At 42.9% G+C, this 5,794-nt stretch overlaps 1 pseudogene; it reads right to left on the bottom strand.

Annotated features, from left to right (window-relative positions):
* Positions 1–2,822: 2,822 nt before the first annotated feature.
* Positions 2,823–4,289, bottom strand: LOC108447978 (annotated as a pseudogene).
* Between the last annotated feature and the right edge of the window lie 1,505 nt (positions 4,290–5,794).

The raw sequence follows: 5,794 nt of genomic DNA, 5'->3' as shown, positions 1-5,794 counted from the left end.
AAAGAGTCAAGAAATCCTTGAGTTCAAATGTCTTGATTTTCAAGGCTACAGATTTTAAATAAGTATAGATGGATTTAAGGGTGATAATGTCATTTAAAGGAAAGAGATATTTAGGGGAGAAAAGAACCCTGACATATCAGAAAGGTTATATGTGAGATAAGGGTAGTATAAGGCATGTGGACCCAATTTTCAACTGCTGTAAATCAGGCTAGATATGTTAAGCTAAGCTGATGTACAGCAGTATAAAAACTGTCTCCAAGTGTTTAGCTTGAATTTTGTCCTGAGACAGGTAGACCTATGCCCACCCAGCTCCTGAAAAAGGAGGGCTAATCTCTTTAAGTCTCCTTTTCTCCATTTTATTGTTGAGCATGACATTACATGGCATGGAATATCTGTTTGGTTAATTTGAGTCATCTGCCTGGTTGTGTCCCCTCCCAATATCTTGTGCACTCTCAGTCTATTCACTGGGGAGGGGGCATGGAGTTAGAAGCAGAGGTGGCTTTGATTCTGTGCAGGCACTTTTCAGCAATAAGTAAAATATTACTGTGTTATCAGTACTGTTTTGGTTGCAAATCTAAAATACAACACAAGACAAGCTGCTGTGAAGAAAATACACTCCAACCCAGTACAGTGTCTAATCTGCTGGGGAAGAGGAGAGGTGTGCCCCAGGCGCTGATCAGGGGATGGCCCAGGTGAGTTTCTGGGCCACAGCCAGTTCCTGTCTCAGGCTCTTCCTTGTTCCTCGCTGCCAGCACAGACACTGAGCAGCACTGGTGAACACACTGCACACATGATGCCACACACACAACCCACAAGTGCTGGTCTCTCAAATGGCCATGGCTGAACTCTGAGCTGTGCTTGGATAGACATGGACATATTGTGTGTCTGTAGCTGGTTTGTCTGGTCCTTCAACTGCAGACTTGACATTCATACAAATGGATGACAAATGTTCTACCTATGATTAGTATTTACTACAAACCAACACAAATGCTGTGGTGATTAATAAATGTTTGTAAATTATTTTGTAAATATGAAGGGCCAGGGCAGATGTTACTGGTTAACTAAATCAGCATTCTCAGTGGCATCAATTCTAAGTCTTCCATCTTCAGGTCTACAGCAGGTGGTAGCACCCAGCCATCAGTGCATTTCTGTTTTTCAAGGTTGCTTTCAAGGGCTTTTGAGCTGGCACATACTGATGACCAGATCTATCCAAAATCTGTGTACCTCATGCTTTCTATTTGGGACCATGATCAGGATACTATGAAAGTACAACCAATGTTTTATGACATTATTATTAGACCAAAGATAAAATAATGGAAATGTGCATGTAGCTGCTGCTGAGAGATATGCCAGGCTCTAGCAGTATCACTCTGTTATCCCCATGTGCCACAGAGGGAGTGCCCAGGATTTTGACATAAGCTATGGGAATGCGGCTGTCAAGAGCCCTGAAGGGAAAATTTATACATCTTGAAAGGATGATTTGTCAAGATATGAAAGGCAAAAGACGTCTTTGGTTTTATCAGGTTGGACAGAAAAGCTTGGGGTGATTTGGAACAAGATGATTTCTTTGTCTTTTTTATATTTAACATTCAGGTCTGGGAGACTTTACTGTCAGTCATTCAATAGCAGCATCACAAGATTTGAGAAACTTAAAAATGACCACCAGAAAGGCAAAAGGTTGTACAGCTACACTAACTCAAGTTTTTTTCTGTTAGTCTTTGTTACCTGCAGAAACTAGGAAGTGGTGAGGACAAGAAAAGCAAGAACTAAGTTCACCTCAGCCTAACTTATCTGAGAACCTCAAGCTGGGGTCCAGCATTGAGGCTAAAGTTGTTGTTCCTCAGCTTTCCTGGTACCCTAGATAACAGAGACTACTAACACCCTCTAGATCACAACATCCCTCAAAATTTGCTTCTCTCACTGCTTGTACAGAAGGACACAAAGATCGTGATGGCAGAGTCACTGCATCCTTGCCTTCCATGATGGTTTTCAGCAGAGAAACTTTTAGCATCTATTTGAATTGACTAATGTCTCCAGGTTATTTTCTCTTTTTAAAATTTTTTTTTGACATCTGTGGCATGCTGTCTGTGATGGTTTGAGTCCTCAGGTGTCGCTTTACTGAGCATAATCAGGTGAAATTGATCCTTTGTAATCTGGGTTTAGGACTATGCGTTTTAATAGTAACTGTGAAGGGAAGCTTTGTTCTAGATTCAAATGTACCTCTTTCTACACAAAGCTGATATTAATAACAGACCTGAAAAAGGATGTTACAGAAAAGAATGTCTGTAAAATAGCCCTGGCAGGTCTGTTAGTGACTAAAAAATTCTAACTCACTTTTGTTTCTTTTAATTCATTCTTGAAAATTTTGTTACACCCTCTGGAGTGAGTTGCAGAAGCTTGCCTACCAGTTGGATTTTTCAAACAATTATGGCTCTATTTTTAATGACACTTAGCAAATCTAACTGATACTATGTTTTCACTCTAAAAAATAGCCAGAAACTCAAGGCATCAAAGCCAAGTGAAGATGCCAAAATATTGTGATTATTTCCACTGACATAACTGATACTGCTGTATAAATAACCTTTTATATAATGCATTAACTTTTTTGTGTGACATCTTCCATTTGGAGGATTTTCATCGCTGTCTTCTATCTTTTGCTGTGAGAACAGAGCTGTAAAATAACCACTCCCTGTTTGGATAATAATTTCTTTTGCAATTCTGTTGACATAGCTGGGGTTTCTTTCTGGAATAGAATAGAATCATTTAGGTTGGAAAAGACTTCTAAGATCATTGAGTTCAACCATCAACCCAGCACTGCCAAGTGCACCACTAAACCATGTCCCTAAGCACCACATCTACTTGTCCTTTAAAAACCTCCTGGGATGGTGACACCACCACTTCCCTGGGAAGCCTGTTCCAATGCTTGACAGCCCTTTTTGAGAAGAAATGTCCCATAAAATCCAATCTAAACCTCCCCTGGTGCAACTTGAGGCTGTTTCCTCTCATTCTGTCTCCTGTTACTTAAGAGAAGAAACAGACTCCCACCTTCTTACAACCTCCCTTCAGGTAATGGTAGAGAGTGATAAGGTTACCCTTGAGACTCCTTTTCTCCAGGCTAATTGTGCTCAAGACCCTTCATCAGCTCTGATTCCCTTCAAAGATTCACAGAATCAAGGTTGGAAATGACCTCCAAGATCATGGAGTCCAACTTTTGAACAATCACCACTTTGTCGATTAAACCATAGCACTAAGTGCTGTGTCCAGTCATTTCTTGGACACTTCCAGGCATAGTGACTCTGCCACCTTGTCAATCCATTCCAGTGCTTGACAGCCCTTTCCATAAAGAAATTCTTCCTAATGTGCAACTTTGAACCTTCCCTGGCACAGCTTGGGGCTATGTCCCCTTGTCCTGCCACTTGTTACCTGGGAGAAATTGCCCCACCTCAATTGCAGGCAGTTGTAGAGAGTGATAAAGTCTCCTCTGAGTGTCCTTTTTTCCAGGCTAAGCAATCCCAGCTCCCTCAGCTGCTCCTCACAAGACTTGTGCTTCAGACCCTTCACCAGTCCTGTTGCCCTTATCTGGACTTGCTCCAGCACCTCAATGTCCTTCTCATTGTGAGGGGCCCACAGCTGGACACAGGATTCGAGGTGTGGCCTCCCCAGTGCCGAGTACAGGGGGACAACCCCTGCCCTGGTCCTGCTGGCCACACAATTTCTGACACAAACCAGGACGCCATTGGCCTTCTTGGCCACCTGGGCACAGCTGGATCATGTTCAGTCGGATGCCAACCAGCATCCCCAGGCCCTTTTCCTCTGGGCTGTTTTCAAGCCACTCTCCCCCCAGCCTGTAGCACTGCCTGGGGTTGTTGTGACCCAAGGGCCTGTCACTTGGCCTTGTTGAACCTTACACAACTGGCCTTGGCCCACAGATCCAGCCTGTCCAGATCCCTCCACAGAGCCTTCCCACCCTCCAGTAGATCAACATTCCTGCCCAGATTGGTGTTGTCTGCAAAGTGTCAGAGGCAACATTCAATCTCCTTGTCCATATCACTGATAAAGATATTAAACAGGACTGGTCCCAGTACTGAGTCTTGGGGGACAGCACTTGTGACCGCTGCCCACTGGGTGTCACCCCATTCACCACCACTCTCTGGGCCCGGCCATGCAGCCAGCTTTTTACCCAGTGAGCTGGGTAAAGCCCCGGCCAAGCCACGAGCAGCCAGTTTCTTCAGGAGGATGCTGTGGGAAACAGTGTCAAAGGCTTTAATAAAAGTCCGGGTAGACAACATCCCCAGCCTTTTCCTCATCAACTAAGTGGGTCGTCTTGCCATAAAAGGACATCAGGTTAGTCAAGCAAGACCTGCCTTTGGTAAACCCATACTGCCTGAGCCTGATGCCCTGATTGTCCTGCATGTTCTGTGTGATGGCCCTCAAGGTGATCTGATCCACTGAGATATTTTCTTCAGGGAATGCTTTCTGGAATGCCTATTACTGCAGGCCTAGGCCCTAGGGTATACCACCATGTCCCGCAGCCATAGGGAGGAGGAGGAGAGAAGATCCAGCAGGCAGGAATTGTGCAGCATGATTGATTTAATTATTTTACAAACTCTTTTATAGACTTTTTTCTTCATAGTCTAATTGGACAAAGGATCAGCCACCCCTTGGGGGTGATTGGCTAAAATCCTAAAACATCCATTGTCAAAATATTTTCTGCTGTACCATAAACAAGACTTTTCAAGGTTGAAGGTGGTTTGGTTGTTTACATAACTCTGCTACCTCTTCTGTGAGAGAGAAAAGTCTCTCACAGACTTAGAAAATAGCAAGAAAATCCTTGCTAGCAGCATTTTTGTATCTACAATGCCTACCTATCTGCATACAGAAATAAATTTCTGGGGAAAAGTGTTACTAAAAATTTCTTTAGCATTCTTTGATTCAGTTTTATATTATGAGTAAAATACTTGATGGAAGCAATATAAGAAAAAGTAGTGACAAAGTGACTAGAGCTGCAAATGTCCTATAGTTACCATGTTTGCACAGTTGTGTTTTTGGCTCAGATCAGAGTCCTGCAGGTCCTAAGTGGAATATATGTTTCTGGGGCATGGGAAGCAATAAAAGTTATATGAGTAATAGGATGGCTTTTAAAAAACAAGCCTATATGCAAGGAGGTTGGACTATGAATAAAATGACTGTTATTCTAAGGACTGTGCAAATATGCAAACTGCAAATTCTTATCTGACCTACACAGTTTTTTTAAGTGACAAAGTGTCAAATTAAGTGGCAAAGGAAAACAATAAAGTGCCTCTGGAAACACACTCCCAAAGAGTGTAAACAAAGTCAACTACAAGTGCTCTCTTAAATACAGGATTTGCATTTTCTTAACAGAATAAACTCTCTGCCTTGACTCTCTGTGCACTCACTGAAGTGGAGGTCATGGCTAGTGACAACTGGGAGCTGTTCCTAGAGGCTTTCTTGCCTTTTTAGGTTATGAGGGTCTCTGTGTGTTTAGGATAATATGATTGACGGCTCCACTCCGGCCCCAATTAGCACCCTATAATTTATTAGCTTCTGCTTTCAGATTATGCGCTAACTTCACAAATATTTCAACCACGGAAACAGCAGCTATCAAGTGTCTCTTTCCTGATCCAGCTCACTTGGACTGCAGTTAAATACAAGGAGGGAGCTGTGTAGGTCTGTCAAGAGAGAATAATCATTTGTGTCTGTGTGCAACTGGGGCTGTCACAGATCTTTAGGACCCAACTTCTGGAAAAAAGGAGTTGTTCCACTGGATCAGGGG

This window comes from Corvus brachyrhynchos, unplaced genomic scaffold (genome assembly GCF_000691975.1).
Source record: "Corvus brachyrhynchos isolate BGI_N302 unplaced genomic scaffold, ASM69197v1 scaffold14, whole genome shotgun sequence".
In the NCBI taxonomy this organism is placed as follows: Eukaryota; Metazoa; Chordata; class Aves; order Passeriformes; family Corvidae; genus Corvus; species Corvus brachyrhynchos.
Note: the sequence above shows the minus strand (reverse complement) of the source record. Positions and strands in the feature narration are given on the sequence as shown.